The sequence below is a fragment of the Hyperolius riggenbachi genome, chromosome 10 (assembly GCF_040937935.1).
Source record: "Hyperolius riggenbachi isolate aHypRig1 chromosome 10, aHypRig1.pri, whole genome shotgun sequence".
NCBI classification, from domain to species: domain Eukaryota; kingdom Metazoa; phylum Chordata; class Amphibia; order Anura; family Hyperoliidae; genus Hyperolius; species Hyperolius riggenbachi.
The window spans coordinates 272,745,472-272,767,022 of record NC_090655.1 but is presented as its reverse complement, the minus strand read 5'-3'; the positions used below and the strand labels follow the sequence as shown (position 1 = coordinate 272,767,022).

Genomic DNA, 21,551 nt, shown 5'->3' with positions numbered 1-21,551 from the left:
AGATTTCTGAGGCGTTTCTGCCTCAATGTAAAGTTTAGGAAAATGGAAAACCGCTCTGGAAAACGCTAGATCAGAGCGGTTTTCCATGCGTTTTTGTTACAGAAGCTGTTCAGTAACAGCTTTACTGTAACAATATATGAAATCTGCTACACAAAAACGCTCCAAAAATTGCTAGGCATGTTTAGAAAACCTCTCTAAACATGCCTAGAATCGCTCTGAGAACCGCTTCAGAAACCTCTAGCGTTCGCAGATCTGCTAGTGGCTTTTGGTGTGCACTGGGCCTAAGATAATCCTTTTCTACATGTCTATAAGGGCCCATAATGGGAATGTATGCCCTATAAACCGTTTTCAGGTGCATTTAGCTCCAGTCCTCTCCCAAGACAACCGTCCTAACCGTAGACCACCCATCTTTTATCAGTCAGATCATCTTTTGAGACATTCGCCACCTGCGCCCATTTGTGTATGTTTTGGGAGAATCTCTTATTACTCTCCTGAGTTTCCCTCAGAAATGAGTAACGCCAGGATAACGACTGCTTCCCATTAGGCTGGTTTCACACTGTAAACCAGCATTAGCGACCGGCAAAACCAGGGCTTCAGGGAGCACCACAGTAGTACGCGACGTTCCCTGTCTGGCCAGCAGGAAGTGACGTGCTTGTGGTCACTTCCTGCTTCTGGTATGCGGAAGTGCGCAAAAGCGTATTGTTTACATCTGCTTCCACGCATGCGCGCTGTGACGTCATGACACCAACCAACCACCAACCAATAACCCTGCATCACCATAGACTAACATGGGTTCCGGATCGACTCAGATTGACACAGGAGCTGCGTGGTAACGTTGTTCTGCGCCAGCGTTAAATCTGGCACTTCCGGCGCAACGTCCCGCAACATAGGAAGTATGAACTTCTCTATAGACTTTCATTACACTGCAGTAGCAGTGCAACAGTTTGCCAGTGTGAAAGGCGCCTAAGGGCCTGAGCCCACTACTGCGTTTTTAAAAACGTTTGCGTTTTTCAAGCGCTCTTGAAACATGTTTTAACGCGTTTAAACCCATTCTAATGCGTTATACCGCCCCAAAATGCATTTTAACGCATTTCAAAAATTAAAAAGGCATTTCAAAAATGCTTGACAAACGCATACATTTCTATAAACGCAGTAGTGGGCTCAGGCCCTTAGGGTTACACAGTAAAACCTCAAAGTGTGATTTAGAAGCTATCCCGCCATTCACACCTAAAGTCCCCTGAACACAGCTCTTCACCTGTCTGTAATAAAAGGCCTGGTCAGGGGGTAGAATACATCGAGTCACCGCAGCTTCAAGAGATAATAGCTACCTTTCCAATCTAGTAAATCTCCTAATTGTGTAATGCCACATGATGCCCACTTAGCACAGTCGCCATGCATGCTCCCCAGAACAAAACTTCCCTACAAATAGTGTCATAGCCCATAAGTGGCCAGGAAGACCATGTTTCTTCCGAAACTCCCGCCAGACTATTAAAGTGTCTCTGAAGAGAAGATTATTTTTAAAACATGCTGGTAATATCCTAAGCAGTGTATGTAAAATTACCTTCAGGCCTCTTTCACACTTGGACGTTGCATTTTAGGGGACGTTAAGATCGCATAATGTGCCCCTAACGCAACGTATGGTGGTGTTGAAGTTTGACGTCAGATTGAGCTGCGTTATGCGGCTCTTGGTGCGCTGTTTTCATTCTATCTATACTGATAGAACAGCCGCTCCAGGATAGTGATGGGATGTCCGGATCTTTTCAAGGATTCGGATGATTCGAATCGGATGATTGAAAAGATCTGGATCTTTGAACCGAATCATTTGAATCATTTTACAAGGGAAGCAGACGGGGTGAAATGACTAGCAGGACATGACTTTCCCTGCACTATACATTCTGTTTGTTCCTGTTTCTTCCAAACAGACATCCACTGTGAACTGAATCGTTCATTATGGTGATCCAGATAATTCGACTCACAAAAAAGATCAGGATCAAATGAACGATTCATTCATGATCCGGACAACACTATGGGTCTGATTCACAAAGCGGTGCTAACAGTTAGCACGCTGGTAAAAGCCCTTTATCACGCCTAAACTCAGTTTAGGCATGATAAGTTTAGGTGTGATAAGTTTAGGCATGATAAGTTTAGGTGTGATAAGTTTAAGCACCAACTGGGTTAGCACCGCAGTGCACAGCTGATCAAAAGTTTTGCGCTAGCAAAGTCTGGTGCATTTCGCATAGAGTTTAATGGCGCTGCTTTGCGTGCGGGACTTTGCGCGCGATCTAAACTTATCTAAACTTATCATGCCTAAACTTATCACGCCTAAACTTATCACACCTAAACTGGCTATTCACCAGCGTGGTGCAATGGTTATCACGCCTAAAGTCTCTAACTGGGTTAGCACCGCTTTGTGAATCGAGCCCTATGAGTCCAGGTTACGTCATCACAGTGCAGTGAATATTAATTAGCCATGTGGCTAGTCACTGAGCATGTGCAAGCAGTCTAACACAGCTAAAGCCCAGTATAAGGCACAGCATGCTGCACTTTCCCAGAACGTCCTGCGTTACAATGTAACGCAACGTGGGCACTGTGAACAGCCCGTTGACTTTTCATTACTGTGCGGTGGGGTGCGTTACAGGCTGCTCTAACGTGCGCCTGTAACGTCCCACTGTGAAAGCAGCCTTAAAGTGGAGCTGAATTCTTGCACAGGACAGAAGGAAAACATAGAGAAATGCACCCTGTATGTATTTAGAGAGATTAGCCTGTCTAATTCCCTCTCATCTGTGACTGATCACAAATTGTAATTTGATCTCTCCCCTGTGTCAGCTGATTTCCAGGGCAGATAAAGCATTTGAAAGCGCAGGAGGTTAACAATATGTTTCCTTCATGAAAGCAGGAAGTACACACTGCAAATTTATTGCAGGATTTGTATCAGCTGTTACAAATACATGTTTTTTGTTTGAAGGTTATTATGCTGTTGTGTATCTTTTGGAGCAGAGAGGACATTCTGAATTCAGTTCCGCTTTAAAAGAGAAGGGGGGGGGGGCACTAAGGCCTTACCTAATATTAACCTCCTTGCCGGTCTAATTAACGCCGGCAAGGAGGCAGCGCAGAACTTTTTTTTTCTTTTTTTTTTTTTCTTTAAATCCCAGGGCTCGCTACATGATAGCCGCTGAGCGGCGGCATCTCCCCACCCACTCCGATCGCCTTCGGCGATCAGAGTAAGCAGGAAATCCTGTTCAGAACGGTATTTCCTGCAGGGCTTCCCCGGTCGCCATGGCGACGGGGCGGGATGACGTCACCAACATCATGCACATCGGGACATCACAGGGAATCCCGATCCGCCCCTCAGCGCTGCCTGGCACTGATTGGCCAGGCTGCGCAGGGGTCTGGGGTAGGGGGGGGGGCGGCTCGGCGCGGCGGGTAGCGGCGAATCGGCGGGTAGCGGCGGCGATCGCGTACTACACGAAGCTAGCAAAGTGCTAGCTGCGTGTTGGAAAACAAAATTGGGCAAATCGGCCCAGCGCCGCCTGAGAAATCCTCCTGCGCAGGTTACCCAGAGCTGAGCTCGGGATAACCGGCAAGGAGGTTAATGGAGGTATGGTAGCTAGTCTCCCTAATCCAGTCCCTGATATGGCACAAAATTGCCGCCAAATTCTAACGTCTAAGATCAGGGAAGTTTAAGCTCACCTGTAGAACAATAGCTTTCAGTTTGGATAGTGCAATTCTGGGTTTTTTAGACTTCCACTGGAATCATACAAAAGCTGTAATATCCCTCCCTGTGTTTAAGCAAAATGGGAAGTGTTTGTAAAGGACAGAGCAACCTACTGAAACGAAACATCCTAATCAACTGAACTCTGCCTATTAAGGAAACTGGAAGGGCCTCCCATGCTTATAATTCCTTTAACATTTTCTGTATCAAGGGGTTGAAATGAAGGCCATGCAGTAGATCTATATGTCTAGTGAGAGCGATATGGAGGCTGCCATATTTATTACCTTCTAAACAATGCCAGTTGCCAGGCCCTCCTGCTGATCCTCTGCCTCTAATACTATTAGCCATAGCCCCTGAACAAGCATGCAGCAGATCAAGTGTTTCTGTCATTAATGTCAGGTCTGACAAGACTAGCTGCATGCTTGTTTCTGGTGTTATTCAGATACTACTGCAGAGAACTAGACCAGCAGGGCTGCCAGGCAACTTGTATTGATTAAAAGGAAATAAATATGGCAGCCTCCGTATACCTCTTACTTCAGTTCCCCTTTAAAGGGAACCCGAGGTGAGAGCGATATGGAGGCTGCCATATTTATTACCTTGTAAACCATGCCAGTTGCCTAGCGGCCCTGTTGATCTTCTGACATAAGTAGTGTCTGAGTCAAAACCCTGGAACAAGCATATCGCTAGTCCAGTAAAATCTAAGTCAGCTGAGTCAGAGCACCTGATCTGCTGCATGCCTGTTTAGGGTCATTGACTAAAAGTATTAGAGGCAGAGGGTCAGGAAGACTGCCAGGCAAATGGTATTGTTTAAAGAGAATCTGAAGTCTCTTTTTTTTTTTTTTTTTCCCCCTTTTTTTCTCATTTAATCCTGTTCAGCATGAATGCCCCAGTGAAATCGCCGCATCCCCGCGGCAGATGGGTGATTTATTGCTGTGCTATAGACCAGCAAAGTTCCACGACTTTGCTGGTCGCAGATCATGCTGCCCTGACACGCAGGGCTTCTCTACCTGGAGAGGCGGAGCTTTGAGCTGTAGCTCTGCCTCCTCCGCAATCAATCTCTGAATCTCCGCCTCCTCCCCGCCTCTCTCAGTGAAAGAATACTGAGAGGGGCGGGAAGAGGCGGCGATCCGCAAAGATTGACTGCAGAGGAGGCAGAGCTACAGCCTAAAGCTCTGCCTCATTGAGGAAGTGAAGCCCTGCGAGCCACGGAGCTCTGCAGGGCTAATCCTCTGCAATAAATCACCCATCTGCCACGGGGATGCTGCGATTTCACTGGGGCATTCATGCTGAACAGGATTATATGAGAAAAACAGGGAAAAAAGAGACTTCAGAGTCTCTTTAAAAGGAAATAATTATGGCAGTCTCCATATCCCTATCACCTCGGGTATCCTTTAATACCTAAATATGTAATATGGGAGAAACTATGTCTAATCCCCAAGGAGTCCAGGTGGGGGTGCGGTTTATTTGCTTGTGAAGCTGACATTTTTAGCATAGTTAATGGCGAATCAGAGGAGACCCCAAACAATTCAGTATGTGCCTTATCTCTCCGCCATGAACACTAATACAGATAGTTCCCAGTTAACGACCGAGATAGAGACTGTAGGTTCGTTCTTCACCTGTATCTGTTCTTAAGTCGGAACATTGTGCCATCTCTGTCCCCTGTAACTCCTGTGTGCCCCCCCTGTGCCTCCAGTGTCCTCCTCTGTGTCACCTCTGCCATCTGTACCTCCTCTGTGCCCCCCTGTGCCTCCAGTGTCCTCCTCTGTGTCACCTCTGCCCTCTGTGCCTCCAGTGTCCTCCTCTGTTTCACCTCTTCCCTCTGTACCTCCTCTGTGCCCCCCTGTGCCTCCAGTGTCCTCCTCTGTGTCACCTCTGCCCTCTGTACCTCCTCTGTGCCCCCCCCCCCTGTGCCTCCAGTGTCCTGCTCTGTGTCACCTCTGCCATCTGTACCTCCTCTTTGCCCCCCTGTGCCTCCAGTGTCCTCCTCTGTGTCACCTCTGCCCTCTGTGCCTCCTCTGTACCTCCTCTGTGCCTCCAGTGACCTCCTCTGTGTCACCTCTGTCCCCTGTACCTCCTGTGTGCCCCCCTGTGCCTCCAGTGTCCTCCTCTGTGTCACCTATGTCCCCTGCACCTCCTGTGTGCCCCCCTGTGCCTCCAGTGTCCTCCTCTGTGCCACCTCTGTCATCTGTACCTCCTGTGTGCCCCCCTGTACCTCCAGTGTCCTCCTGTGTCACCTGCTTATACAAGTTCAAAGGTCCATTTTTTTTTTAAAATCGATTTTCTCAAAAAACGGCAAAGTCCAATTTGAAAAATGTTTTTTGACTTGTTCCCATGGAAACACAGAAACCCTGCCGTTCGTATCGGTGGGTCGTTCGTAAGTCGGGTGTTCGTAAGTCGGGGACGACCTATATATCATCTACAAACAATGTAGAGAATATCCTCTTTGTCCCCATCTGTATCCCCCCAAAGATGTTGTACTGAAGAAAGGATGTCGATTAGACGCTCCAAGGCAAGATTAAATAAGAGTGGAGATAAGGGGCATCCCTGTCTCACTCCCCGTTCCAAGCAAAAGGTTGACTTTTCTCCCCAGGTGGGGATATTTGTGACTGCGGAGGAGCAAGCATGACACCAAGATAAAAAGTACCCTGAAAAACCAACCTTCCGTAATGCTAGGTAGGTACAAACCATACAATTTTTCTAGCAGATTTACCTGCCAGATCGATTATTTCCAACATGTCCGAACTGAATTTGAATCATTTGATTTTCTGATCGTTTTTTTTAAAATGTTTTTTTGGGTTGTTTTATTTTTTTTTTTTTGTTCAGTTGTATGAAAATTGATTGAAAAAATGATTTAAAAAAATGGAAAATCGATCGAAATTCAGATCGGACATGTTGGAAATGGATCTGGCAGGTAAATCTGCCAGAAAATTGTATGGTGTGTACCTAGCATAAGACGTTCAGTAGCCACGACCATTCCACACTGGTCTAAGGCCTTCTCAGCATCTATAATGCCTCGGACCGTTCACCTTGATCCCGCAGCCTGCAGAATTCCATCACCGCCAGTGTTTTTCTGATATTGGTGACAGCACTCCTGCCCATCACAAAGCCCACTTGGGACACATGTATAGGATCAGGGAGGATTGGAGCTAGTTTATCCACCAGTATTTTTGATAAGATTGTAAAATCTTGGTTGAGCAGTGAAATAGATCTACATGATGCTGGATCAGCTACGGCTTTCCCCAGTTTAGGCAACAACCGAGTGAAGGCGTCATTAGCTGTATCTGGGAAGGAGTGCTCAGTGATGTATTTTATTTCAGATTTTAAGAACTTAAACATTTCCGAAGACGGGCCATCTGGGCCCGGTGCCTTTCCCATGTCAATGGGCAATTTCACCTGGCAAGATGTCTGCGTTCACAACTTCCAAAGCTTCTTCTGACAAAGTGGGTAGAGTTACAGAGTTGAGAACATTAGATTGGGCCTTAGTTGGCCTGGGGCCCGAGGTATACAGTTTTTTTTATAGAAATCGTGAAATACCGTGAGTTTCCCCTCTGGCATTGTATGTGACATTCCCTGTGAGTCCCTAATCTGGGAGATGTACAGAGGACCTCTTGCACTTAGTCATATTAACCAGCATTGTTCCCGATTTGTTCCATCGAAAACCTTTTGCAGCACCATACAACCTGTAAACTGTCATACCTTTCTAAGAAAATATCAAGACAAGAGACAAGACAAATAACATTTATATTGCGCTTTTCTCCTTGCGGACTCAAAGCGCCAGAGCAGAGCAGCAGCCACTAGGGCGCGCTCTATTGGCAGTAACCGTGTTAGGGAGACTTGCCAAAGGTCTCCTACTGAATTAGTGCTGGCTTACTGAACAGGCAGAGCCGAGATTCGAACCCAGGTCTCCTGTGTCAGAGGCAGAACCCTTAACCATTACACCATCAGCCAAAGTTTCATTTGTCCTGAATCCACATTTCCCTGTCATCGTTTGATGTGTCGTTCTTAAATTGTATAAAAGGCTCCCTAGCTTTTAAACATGTGACCATTTAGTTGGCAAGAGCCTTCTTCTTGTAAGTACTAGCAGAGGCAAATGCATGTCCCCGCAGGACTGCCTTGGCGGTCTCCCAGAAGAGGACAAGGTTTATCCATGTGCCTCCTATTAGCAGACTGAAAATCTATCCACCAATTCACTAAATCATTTGATGATAGCAAAAAAGTTTCTGTACCGTGTTCGCCAAACAAATTATTTAGGTAGAAAAAAACGTTTTGTAAAAAATAATACCTTTTAATAGCTAACTGATAAAGTTAAATAATGCAAGCTTTCTGGGATCTAGTCCCCTTCTTCAGGCATATTTCCAGATGTTAGCTGACGTAAAACACTGATGCAGGTAAATAGTAAACATGAAGATGGCAGTTGTGCTGGTTACTGTTTATCCGTTAGGTGTCAGGTGATCAGCAGGCTGGAGCCAGTGAGTTAGTGCAAGTGTACATGAAATCCAGCAGGTTTCTGAAGACCATGAAGCCAAATCAATCATGTTACAAACATTTTCATAAATTTGTACTTAGAACATTTTCTTGATTGTTCTTTTTTGATGTTACCCTTAAGAACAAGTACTTTTAGATCTTACATGCTGTGTCCTGGTTCACAGAAGTGTTGGGCCACTGGTGTGTCCATTTTACCCTAATTGATTTTAAAGCGATGATGGTTCATTCTTGTGCGCAGTTTTTTAACCTAAATCATTTGCAAACTGTTCATCAGTATACAGAAATGTGTGGAATCTACAACTATCTGTGTGTTTGTTTTGTTTTTACAATCATTCGTATGGTGGTGAAACAGGTGCGTGATCATAAATGACCAAAGCTTTTATAGCAAGTTCCTGCAAAGAGGATATCAGATTCTCAGACACCAGTATCAATGCGAGAGAGAAAGGAATGAACTCTGGTGTGGTGGGAATAGTCTCTGTCTCAAAAAGAAGACTATGGCACCATCCATCCCTCAAGGCGGTGGACTCGAGCAAGAATTTTACATTTCTGTCTTGTGAAGTAATCCTCACAGTTACCCAGCGGGGTATTTGCCTGTCCTCCTCTGGGCACGGTACCACATTAAAATCTCCCGCCACCACACATGTGCAGGAGAGGCATGTACATCTGCTCTTAGGGCCAGTGCACACCAGAACGGTTCTGGAGCATTTTTTAAAACGCTAGCAGGGGGAAAACCACTTGGCTAATGAAAGTGAATAGGATGGTGCACACCAGAGCGGGCCGTTTTTTCCACAAACACAAACTCATGGGCTGCAGCATTTTTTAGATTTCTGAGACATTTCTGCCTCAATATAAATTATAGGAAAGTGGAAAACTGCTCTGAAAAGCGCGAGATCAGAGCGGTTTTCCAGGCGTTTTTGTTACAGAAGCTTTTCAGTAACAGCTTTACCATAACAATATATGTAATCTGCTACACAAAAACACTCCAAAAAATGCTACACCTGTTTAGAAAATCTCTCTAAACATGCCTAGAATCGCTTTGAAATTTGCTTCAGTTGCTCTAGTGTTTTGCGGATCTGCTGGAGGTTTTTGGTGTGCACTGGCCCTATGTTTAGAAAAAAAGCTTAACCCCTTTCCAACCGCCTAACACCAATACTCGGTGGAAAGGTGGTGCCTCCAGGACCACCTAAAGCCGATTGGCGTAAATTCCTGGAGGCGGAGATTAGCGGGGAACGAGCACTCACATGAGCGCGCTTTCCCTGCAGGGACACTGGGTATATATATCTAATATCCGGTTGTCAGTTTGGACCTCTACCCAGCACCAGCTTCCCTCCTCTTTTGTCGTGTTCACAAGCAAGTACTTGACTTTGAAAGCTTTTACGCAATAACAGCACGACCTCAGCTTTTCTTCCCAGTAAGGGAGCTCCCAAAACCTGGCCCACCCACATTTTGGACACACATTACATCTTATGTTCCCTTAAATGCGTTTCCTGAAGGACTGCCAAATCAGCTTTCATTTCCCCCAGGTGTCGCAGAACCTGAGAACTTTTTTCGGAGGTTCTCAAACCTCTAACATTCCAGGTGATAAGGAACTAAACCATAGGAGATCATACAGCATAAACGTGAACCACCTGCTGTCCCAGCGAGAGACTGGAAGTCCAGGAAATAGCATGTGAGGGAGAACATTAAGGCTTCTTTCACAGTGCGACGTTAAAGTCGCTCGTTAAAACAACGTAACGCAGGATAACTCGCAGCAATGAAAAATCAATGGCCTGTTCACGATGCTGGTGTCTAACGCTGCATGTTAAATGAAAGTGCTGCATGCTGTGCGTTATACACGTTTTTAGCTGCGTTAGACTGTTTGCACATGCTCAGTAATGTTTTTTTTTCTTTTATGTAACGCATGCGCCGTTTTCGTTCTATCGCTGTGCGTCAAAAACGGCGCACCAAATGCAGGGCTAAAGACTGCACTATAACGTCCAAGTTATAGTGCACAATGTGTTGCGTTAGGGGCACGTTGTGTGACCTTAACGTCGCATCAAACGCAACGTTCTAATGTGAAAGAGGCCTAAAAGCAGTCTCAAAGTGTGTGTGTGTGTGTGTGTGTGTGTGTGTGTGTGTGTGTGTGTGTGTGTGTGTGTGTGTGTGTGTGTGTGTGTGTACAGTGTTACTGTGTGTAGTGTGTACAGTGTGTGTGTGTGTATGTATATGTATACAGTGCGTATTGTTAGGTTGCGGGAAGAGCTGTTGACCGCCCCACTATGATACCGACCACCCAAGCGCAGAATCTAAGTGACCACGGGTCTTCACCCACGACCCCTTGAGGGGGAAGCAGGACCACAACCCCAGGAGGGGGAAGTGGAACTTCGCTGCCTAGTGCCCACCAGGTTGCGCTCAGGATAATCCCACAGTGGGTTGGAGAACAGGTGACGTCTCAGTGTGGAGAGCCATGTACAGGCGTACTCGAGGTCGAAGACTAGCCAAGGTCAGGGCAGGCGGAGATCAGAATGGTCGTGTAAGGACGTGCCCGCAAAGACGCTGGAGGGAGCCAGGCCGGTGAATATGACACGTATACAATGTGTGTGTGTGTGTGTGTGTATTCAGTGCGTATACAGTGTGTGTGTGTGTGTGTGTACAGTGTGCCTGTGTGTGTGTTCAGTGTGTGTGTGTAGTGTGTACAGTGTGTGTATAGTGTGTACAGTGTGTGTGTATAGTGTGTACAGTGTGTGTGTACAGTGTGTGTGTGTGTGTAGGGGGGTTGGGAGGCAACTCAACATAAACATGAGCACCTTTCCTGAGCGACAAGGGCGCCTTAGCCCAAACTCGATAGCTATGTGCCTGCATAAATACATCAGTAACCTAAAGGGGTGAGTCCAAATAACACCACACTCGTCCCATATACGGGTTTCACCTATTTTCTCCATTTTCATAGCAGAACCTGAATCTCCCAATGACTCTCTTTTTCCCAAAGGGGACTTATTAGTAGCGGTATAAACATTGTACATGTGGGAGAAGTATATTCCCACCTGACAAACCAACCAAACGAACTCAAGCAAATACAATCTATAGACAGCATTAACAAACCACCGGCAGGGCATATTCTGCACTCCTACCCATTCTGTGCTCCCAAACCACCCCATTGAAAAGAACCATAACAAGAGGTGAGTAGTTTCACATAAATGCCACTCTAAGGGTGCCCACACACTGCGTCGAATTCCCGCCGATAGACAACAGATTTGATCACTGTGATCCAATCTGCTGTGAAATTGATACGCAAATGCTGACCGATCGACCGATTTCCATCCGAAATCGATCGATGTGTCCGTACGGTAAATTTTGCTTGATCGCCGGCGGGTCGGGAGTGCGTTGATAGTGTAGTTCAAATGTCCGACGCTAGTCGCAATGCATTACTTGTTCCGCCGGCGCGTTTCCCCGCGGTCCCTTCTCCACGCTGGGCTCCGGCTGGCTTCACTTACTTCCTGTTGCCCTCTATTGTTTAAACTTCCCCCGACAGGAAGTAAAGTGAAGCTGGAGCCCAGAGCAGAGAAGGGACAGCGGAGACCGGGGAACTCGCACCGGCCGGATCAGGTAATGTATGAGGGGGGGGGGGGGGGGGGGGGTTTGGGTGTGGCAGCTCCACAGATTGTTAATCGATTTCATAGTGAAATCGATTCAAAATCTGTTTGCAGAGTAGGCAGCCAATAGATCCCTCTTTGATCAGATTAGATCACAGGGATCTATCTGCTGGTCGATCTGGTGGCAATCGACCAGTGTATGGCTGCCATAAAGGTGGCCATACACTTTTAGATTTGCAGCAGATTCAATCATCAGATAGATTTCTGTCAGATGCCGGTCATGTCGAATCTTACAGGTATCTATCTGATGTGTGCCACTCACTAGGAACAGATTTCCAATAGATTTCAGAATGAAATCTATTGAAAATTGATCTAAATGCATTATTGGACCATTAGATCCAATGCAACTCTATGGGCCATGGATCTGCTGCCAGCAGCCGATCGACCAAGATTTTCCATCCTATCGGGTAGATCAAATCAATCAAAATCGATCGAAATCAGCCACAAATCGATCAATAGATTTGATAGAATCTATTTCCGATCAATCGATTCTATAGAATAGGTTGCTAAGCGCGACCGCAGCTCTGTGCTTACAATAACCATCACCGTAAATGAGACAAAATGGTTGCTCAGAGCGACCGCAGCTCTGAGCTTCTGTTGTCCACCACACTGAATAAGACACGGACAGACAAACAGACAATCTGCTGCAGTGAAAGCTAAGCCCAAGCTAGCAGAACTGGAAGGACTCTGCTGTTTGCCCACGCAGGAACAGCAACCGTTCACAAGGAAGCAAGACAAGGTAATTTACAAAATGAGACATGGGAACAACCAGCAAACAGCTATGGCAGGCAAGGTGTGAGAGGAGGCTTTTCTATGGACATCACCTAATGAGAGCAGGCATGCAAATTCCAACACAGCTGAATGGTAATCACTCAATCCAGTTACTCTGATTGGAGGCTGCAGGCTGATTGCAGATGGAAAGGACTCATTACAAATGCATGCAACATATGTTGTTCCAGGGGCATCACTCATACATTGTTCCAGGGGCATCACTTCTTATACATTGTTCCAGGGGCATCACTCCTTATACATTGTTCCAGGGGCATCACTTATGATGTTCCAGGTGCATCACCTTTTATAATCTTGTTCCAGTGGTATCACTTCTTATACGTTGTTTCAGGGGTATCACTTATTATAACTTGTTCCAGGGGTATCACTTCTTATAACTTGTTCCAGGGGTATCACTTTTTATATGTTGTCTCAGGGGCATTGAAGCCAATGTGTACCGATTAAAAAAAAAAAAAAAAAAAGAAAAGTCAGATACTCACCTAAGGAGAGGGAAGGCTCGGTCCTAATGAGACTTCCCTCTCCTCTCCTGGTGCCCGGTCCCGCTCATGATCCCCGTTGCAGTATTCGACCAGTTTGGTCAAATACTGCCGCTTCGGGAGCACTCGGGCTCCATACTGCGCATGCGCGAATGCCCACTATGAGGCCTATGACGCACTCGCCCATGCGCAGTAAGGAGCGCCCCGTCTTCGGGAGCCCGAGTGCTCCCGAAGACTTCCGAAGTCCCCCGCGGCGGGGGATTTGAACGGAAGATCCACCGGCACCAAGAGAGGTGAGGGAAGGCTCATTAGGACCGAGCCTTCCCTCTCCTTAGGTGAGTATCTGACTTTTCTTTTTTTTTAATCGGTAACCATTCACTTTAAAGAGAATCTGTATTCACAAAATGAAGTATAAACCAACATCCCTGCCTGTTTGGGGTCATCTCCTAGCCCCCTCTGTAATATTTTTGCTGCTGTCTGCTGCAATAAAGAGCGTAAAAAAAGCAGAAAAGATGGCCACCAAAATGGGAAGTACATCAGCAGAGCAGTGAACTCAGTTGATACACAGTGAGTACACAGAGAATTCAGTGAGTTACACATTGAATTCAGTCTCCAGAGGTTATGTGCAAGTTTTGAAAGAGCTCTGTGTCAATGAAGCATGACAAGCTGTGTCTTTAGAGCCTGGAGTCTCGGCTCTGCACTGGTGTCAGCCTGACAGGCAGCTTCCTCCTCAGCCAGCTATTCTTTGTTCAGTTTATCAGTCTGTGTTTATCAGCCTCACAGATAGCAGACAAGCTGACAGTGAGAGCAGGGACGTTGTCTGTGAGGAATAAACATCACAGGAGCACTGGAGGGGCATGGAAGGGGATAACTTGTTCACATTACTGAAGAGTTGGCAGCCTTCCAGACACAGGGCGACAAATCCGACAGGGGAAAGATAAGTTGATTTATTACAGAGACAGTGCAAGTAGAAAATGCTGCAGTAAGCCACAGCACAATGGAACAGCCTTAGGCTCAACCCACACCATACAATCTTGATTGTTCAATCTTACCACTTTCATGTAGTATACGAGCTTATTCAATCAATCAGTCAAGGTATTTTCAATCTGTTGGCCCTTATACTACATAGATTTGGTAAATCTGTACAACCAAGATTGTATGGTGTGTGTTGAGCTTTAGGAACTTGTAGGATAAGAGAAATACTGCAAAAAAAAATACTGCAAAAAAAAAAACTGTTACAGTCTCTTTAATGTAATTTGCTGTTTAGATTGACGTTTACCTCAGCTGTATAATTTGTTTTGTTATGTACTGTAACTTCTTGGGGTTGATTCATGAAAAGAAATAACGTGAGTAAATAATACATAAATCAGTGTAGCTATATTTTGTTTCCTTGCACATTGGTGGCCGTGTAGTGTGCGTAAATAAGCAACATCTGCTGCCTACAAAAGCCGCACGGTAGTGATGTTGATGAACAACGTCTGCTGTGTCTGCTGCCTATAAAAGCCGCACGGTAGTGATGTTGACTAACAACGTCTGCTGTGTCTGCTGCCTATAAAAGCCGCACGGTAGTGATGTTGATGAACAACGTCTGCTGTGTCTGCTGCCTATAAAAGCCGCACGGTAGTGATGTTGACTAACAACGTCTGCTGTGTCTGCTGCCTATAAAAGCCGCACGGTAGTGATGTTGACTAACAACGTCTGCTGTGTCTGCTGCCTATAAAAGCCGCACGGTAGTGATGTTGATTAACAATGTCTGCTGTGTCTGCTGCCTACAAAAGCCACACGGTAGTGATGTTGATGAACAACGTCTGCTGTGTCTGCTGCCTACAAAAGCCGCACGGTAGTGATGTTGACTAACAACGTCTGCTGTGTCTGCTGCCTACAAAAGCCACACGGTAGTGATGTTGATGAACAACGTCTGCTGTGTCTGCTGCCTACAAAAGCCACACGGTAGTGATGTTGATGAACAACGTCTGCTGCGTCTGCTGCCTACAAAAGCCGCACGGTAGTGATGTTGACTAACAATGTCTGCTGTGTCTGCTGCCTACAAAAGCCGCACGGTAGTGATGTTGACCAACAACGTCTGCTGTGTCTGCTGCCTACAAAAGCCGCACGGTAGTGATGTTGATGAACAACGTCTGCTGTGTCTGCTGCCTACAAAAGCCGCACGGTAGTGATGTTGACTAACAACGTCTGCTGTGTCTGCTGCCTACAAAAGCCGCACGGTAGTGATGTTGATGAACAACGTCTGCTGCCTACAAAAGCCGCACGGTAGTGATGTTGATTAACAACGTCTGCTGTGTCTGCTTCCTACAAAAGCCGCACGGTAGTGATGCTGACTAACAACGTCTGCTGCCTACAAAAGCCGCACGGTAGTGATGTTGACTAACAACGTCTGCTGTGTCTGCTGCCTACAAAAGCCGCACGGTAGTGATGTTGACGAACAACGTCTGCTGTGTCTGCTGCCTACAAAAGCCGCACGGTAGTGATGTTGACTAACAACGTCTGCTGTGTCTGCTGCCTACAAAAGCCGCACGGTAGTGATGTTGACTAACAACGTCTGCTGTGTCTGCTGCCTACAAAAGCCGCACGGTAGTGATGTTGATGAACAACGTCTGCTGTGTCTGCTGCCTACAAAAGCCGCACGGTAGTGATGTTGATGAACAACGTCTGCTGCCTACAAAAGCCGCACGGTAGTGATGTTGACTAACAACGTCTGCTGTGTCTGCTGCCTACAAAAGCCGCACGGTAGTGATGTTGATGAACAACGTCTGCTGTGTCTGCTGCCTACAAAAGCCGCACGGTAGTGATGTTGATGAACAACGTCTGCTGTGTCTGCTGCCTACAAAAGCCGCACGGTAGTGATGTTGATGAACAACGTCTGCTGTGTCTGCTGCCTACAAAAGCCGCACGGTAGTGATGTTGATGAACAACGTCTGCTGTGTCTGCTGCCTACAAAAGCCGCACGGTAGTGATGTTGATGAACAACGTCTGCTGTGTCTGCTGCCTACAAAAGCCGCACGGTAGTGATGTTGATAAGCAACGTCTGCTGTGTCTGCTGCCTACAAAAGCTGCACGGTAGTGATGTTGACTAACACAGTAGCAGCTGCGCTAGCGAAATATGGCGGTAGCGATACATCACTTTCACGTGGATTTTGTAAGCTGCGGCCCTTGCTTAGTTACGCTCACTACGCTGCCACTAGCGGCATAGCATGCAGGGAAACAAAATGAAAATACAGAAGGATGGGGGGAGAGATACAGCTATGCTGTATATATAGGAGTATATACTGTATGTATTTATATCCAGCTACAAGAGTATTAGTGATTTGGGTCTCTGTAACATAAATGGATAATTCCTCCACCTCACAGCTCCTATAATTTAGTGTTGTGTAACATCACAATATCTTTATTTGCACAATTGAGGACAAGAGAGAGATAAAGGGACATTACAAGAGGCATATGAGTGACACAAGGATACCGTGGTAATAAGCGATAATAAGGATGTGTAAGTGACACCACATTGCTCTGCAAACATAACACAGATTTCTTGCTATAAGTACATATAGGTCTGTTGTCACAGGAGTAACACATTGCTTCCATTGTCTCATCAAGCTCTACAACTTACTGCTTCTCAATGTATGGCCAATGCTTTAGCTGCAGGGAGGGTCACTGAGATGCAAATAAGTCTGACTTGTATGCACATATAATGCAAATTGTATGCAGATAATCACATGTCTGTACATTCCTAGCTACATAAAATATTCTTGCAAGGCATAGTTATTGTCATGTGATTGGCTGCTGTAATGAGCACAACCTTCTGCAGTTCTATGTCAGGCTGATAACTGATGATAGTCAGTCACATGCCAATAACTCTGAGATGCTGCAAATTGTATGCTAATTATATGCAAAGTAATTCAGCTGCTGCAGTTGGTCCATTTCTAATCTGCATAAACTTTGCACCAACTTGGAATTATCAGCAGCTCACTGGCCATCCCTAATAATTGCTCCTCCCCTCCAAATTCTCTAACAGGAAGTGATGTTTCTCTATTTGCAGGGCGGAGTCCCGGCATCAGGAACCTCTCAGAGACTCGTCTTTCTGTATCCACAGACTGTACAACGGATGATGATGTCACTGGAGAAGAGACTCCTGCAGATATCCTGGTTACCCCAAATATTCCCCCAGACTCCCCTCACCTGTCCAACCCTGCTGGGTCTCATGCCCAGCACACCTCTCCCCCTGCTGGAGGGTCTTATTCCTGTTCCACATGTGGGAAATGTTTTGTATGGAAATCACAGCTTGTCAGACATGAGAGATCTCACACTGGTGAGAAGCCCTATTCATGTGCAGAGTGTGGGAAATGTTTTAAACTTAAAGGAACCCTCGTCACACATGAGATATCTCACACTGGTGAAAAGCCCTATTCATGTGCTGAGTGTGGGAAATGTTTTGGACTGAAAGGAAGCCTTGTAACACATGAGAGATCTCACACTGGTGAGAAGCCTTATTCATGTGCTGAGTGTGGGAAATGTTTTACTGAGAAAGGGAGCCTGGGAAGACATGAGAGAACTCACACTGAAAGGAAGAAGCCCTATTCATGTGCCGAGTGTGGGAAATGTTTTGAACATAAACAAATTCTTGTCAAACACGAGAGATTCCACTTTGGTGAGAAACCCTACTCATGTGCTGTGTGTGGGAAATGTTTTGAGCATAAACGAATCCTTGTCAAACATGAGAGCTCTCACAATGTTGAGAAGCCTTATTCTTGTGTTGAGTGTGGGAAATGTTTTAGATATAAAGGAAACCTTGCCACACATAAGAAATCTCACACTGGTGAGAAGCCCTACTCATGTGCCGAGTGTGGGAAATGTTTTAGAGTGAAAGGAAATCTTATCAGACATGAGAGATCTCACACTGGTGAGAAGCCCTATTCATGTGCTGAGTGTGGGAAATGTTTTGGACTAAAAAGAAGCCTTGTCTTACATGAGAGATCTCACAGTGGTGAAAAGCCCTATTCATGTGCTGAGTGTGGGAAATGTTTTGGACGTAAAGAAATCCTTGTCAGACATGAGAGATCCCACAGTGGTAAGAAGCCATATTCATGTGCTGCGTGTGGGAAATGTTTTAGACAAAAAGAAGGCCTTGTCTTACATGAAAGATGTCACACTGGTGAGAAGCCCTATTCATGTGTTGAGTGTGGGAAATGTTTTGGGCAGAAATCAGACCTTGTCAAGCATGAGAGATGTCACAGTGGTGAAAAGTTCTATGCCTGTGCTGAGTGCGGGGAATGTTTTGAGCATAAATCACTGGTTTTGAGACATATGTGCTGAGTGTGGGAAATGGTTAATAAACCATTTGAGGATAATGCTATATAATGCTATATGAACCATTTGTGGATAATCACCACATTATTATTGTTGTTATGTTGTGTTTATTCCTTCTATACTCACCTTAGGATTAGTTTTAGGTTTCCTGGATTTCATTGTTACCAAGAGTGGTGTCTTGCCACTTCTTTTATGTGAGTGTTAATATTATATTACCCTTGTTTCCTTTCTAATTATATCATTGATATTTAGCCAATGTTATGTGATATGCCAATATCTGTATTGATAATGTTCTATACTGTAAAGAAAATGCTCTTTAATAAAAAGAAAAATTAAAAGAACAAAAAATAAACAACAAAAAAAAAAAACTGGGGAGCGAAAAATGGGGAGACATGGGAAAATTGAGGGGGGCTGTCAAAAATGTAAGCGATTGGAAAAATATGTAGAGGGGAGGTGAAAAAAATGTACTATAGCAACCAAATAGGTGTATAATGCAGGTTATTATGGCAGACTGCTAAAGTGCTGTATATAACAATATACAAGGTCCTAATGTAACTACATAGAATCAAAGTGCACAGCAATATATGTAAATAGCAATAGCTGACATAAATCATCTGGATAAGTGCAAAACCGCAGTAATTTGATTCAAAAATTGCATAATGTAGTCATAATAAATAATCTAAAAAATTAATCAACGTTGTCGGGTAAATTACAAATTAAGGCGTGGTTATGAACCCGCTATGATGATGTCACACAAGCTGTGTGACTATGATATCAAAATAACTTAAGATTCCTGTAGTTATGCAGGAAGACTCCCAAGTTAGTTTGATCTCCGATATATAGATATTCCCGCTTTATGAGTTGTTTTATCGAACAATTCCTATTATATTGGTACAAACATGAAAGAATGCAACAAACAAATAAAAATAATAATCATTTATTACATAAATATATTCATCCAATAAAAGAATGGAATCAAGTTGTTCTTCAGGTAAAATGTAAAGGTGCGGACACACGCACTATTACAAGGAATGACGGGTCCGTCAGACTGTCCCGTTGGGCAGGCGTTCTGCCGACAGTAGTGCGTGTGTACAGTCTGTCTGCGGACTGATAAGGCTGTTTCTGAACGATCCGCTGAGCGGAGCCTTATCAGTCTGCTGACAGACTGTACACACTCTCTTCTGTCACTGGAACGCTCGCCCAGCGGGAGGGTCTGACGGACCCGTAGTTAATTACAGTAGTGCGTGCACTTTAATAGGAAATCGATCGGAAAGCAAATCGAACATGTTGGAGATAATCGATCTGACAGTAAATCTGCCAGAAAATCTCAGTGTGTACCCAGCATAAAGGAAACAAGGTTGTTCATTGAAGGGAAAAGATACACTGCCTCTCTTTTGGCAAATACCTAACACAATAGAGCTCTCTCTTGGTAAGCAGAATGAAGCTGGGATACACTGATTAATCCTTATTTTGAATTGGACCATATCAAAATTATAAAAACATCAAAAATTCTCATAGCTATAATCACACTGTTGAAAACTAACATAAACATAGAATCTTATGTGATTATATTCTAGCTATAAAAAGATACAACCATTACTATTTTTATTTAGTCCATAAATTAATCAATTAAGTCTCCCATTTTGGATAATCTCATAAAGTGCATAGATCGATACAGTGTTCTGCCCAGAATTTTTTTCCAGCCGGGTGGCAGGAAAAAGTAGCCGGGTGGCGTAAAATGGGCGTGGCTATGACATGGGGCGGGAAATGGGCGTGGTCCATCCACCTCGGTACTCATCCCTGCTGATCGCCCGGATTTCTCCATCCTCCTCTGCCAGCCAGTGGCGTACGTGCCAACCACTGTGGGGTGGGTCCACGGCGAGGCAAATTCATTTACATGCAGGGTAATGCTGCAAATAACCCCTAGTGGAAACTAGCCTTCATGCAGAATAAAAATGTTGAATCATCGATTATATTTATTAAAAAACAAAATTCATTACCCAATAGCTGATTAATCAACTCTCCTGCAAAATGTTATTAACCCCAAACAAAATATTGAATCAACCCTAAAAGGCTAATTCTAGAGCAAAATAAAATGAAGGATCAGAAATAAAAAATAGCATACCAGGATTATATTCCTCTCCTCTCCTGATGGGGAAAAACCAGGGCAGAAGTGCAGGAAACTCTTTTGGAACTACAAACACATGCAACCAGATTCTGCACACCCCCACCAGTCACAAATATTTTGCTGAGTTGGGGCTTAAAGAGACACCGTAACAAAAATTGCATCCTGTTTTTTATCATCCTACAAGTTCCAAAAGCTATTCTAATGTGTTCTGGCTTACTGCAGCACTTTCTGCTATCACAGTCTCTGTAATAAATCAACTTATCTCTCTCTTGTCAGACTTGTCAGCCTGTGTCTGGAAGGCTGCCAAGTTCTTCAGTGTTGTGGTTCTGCTATGAACTCCCCCTTCCAGGCCCCTCTATGCACACTGCCTGTGTATTATTTAGATTAGAGCAGCTTCTCTCTTATCTTTTACAAGCTGGATAAAGTGTCCTCTGAGCTGGCTGGGCTTTCACATACTGAAGAATTACAGACAAGGGAAAAGCTGTTTGCAGGAAGAAAAGAGCAGCCTGAAACTTCAGTGCATGAGAACAGGGGGAAAGAAACACACACATGATCTCTTGAGATTCAAAAGAAATGCTGTAAACAGCCTGCTTGTGTATGGGTGTATTTTCTATGTGTGGACATACTGTACATCAACCTACTTCCTGTTTTGGTGGCCATTTTGTTTGTTTATAAACACACTTTTTAAAACTGTTTTTAACCACTTTTAATGCGGCGGGGAGCGGTGAAATTGTGTCAGAGGGTAATAGGAGATGTCCCCTAACGCACTGGTATGTTTACTTTTGAGCGATTTTAACAATACAGATTCTCTTTAAAGTGATTAAATACGTCAATGGAATAAAACATGAAAAACATAACACCGGAATTCGGGGCATTTTTTAAAATTTACTTTCCAAGTATCTTCTAAGTACAAGCCCAGGGACTGGTAGGCATAGCTCGCCTGCAGCAGCGTGTTCCCCAGAGTGTAGCAGATACCAGAGGCGTATCTAGGTAAAATAGCGCCCATG

The 21,551-nt window shown here is 44.9% G+C and overlaps 1 pseudogene; it reads left to right on the top strand.

The window, feature by feature from the left end:
• The window catches only part of LOC137535494 (zinc finger protein 585A-like), a 63,220-nt pseudogene that overhangs the window by 6,881 nt on the left and 34,788 nt on the right, over nucleotides 1-21,551 (top strand).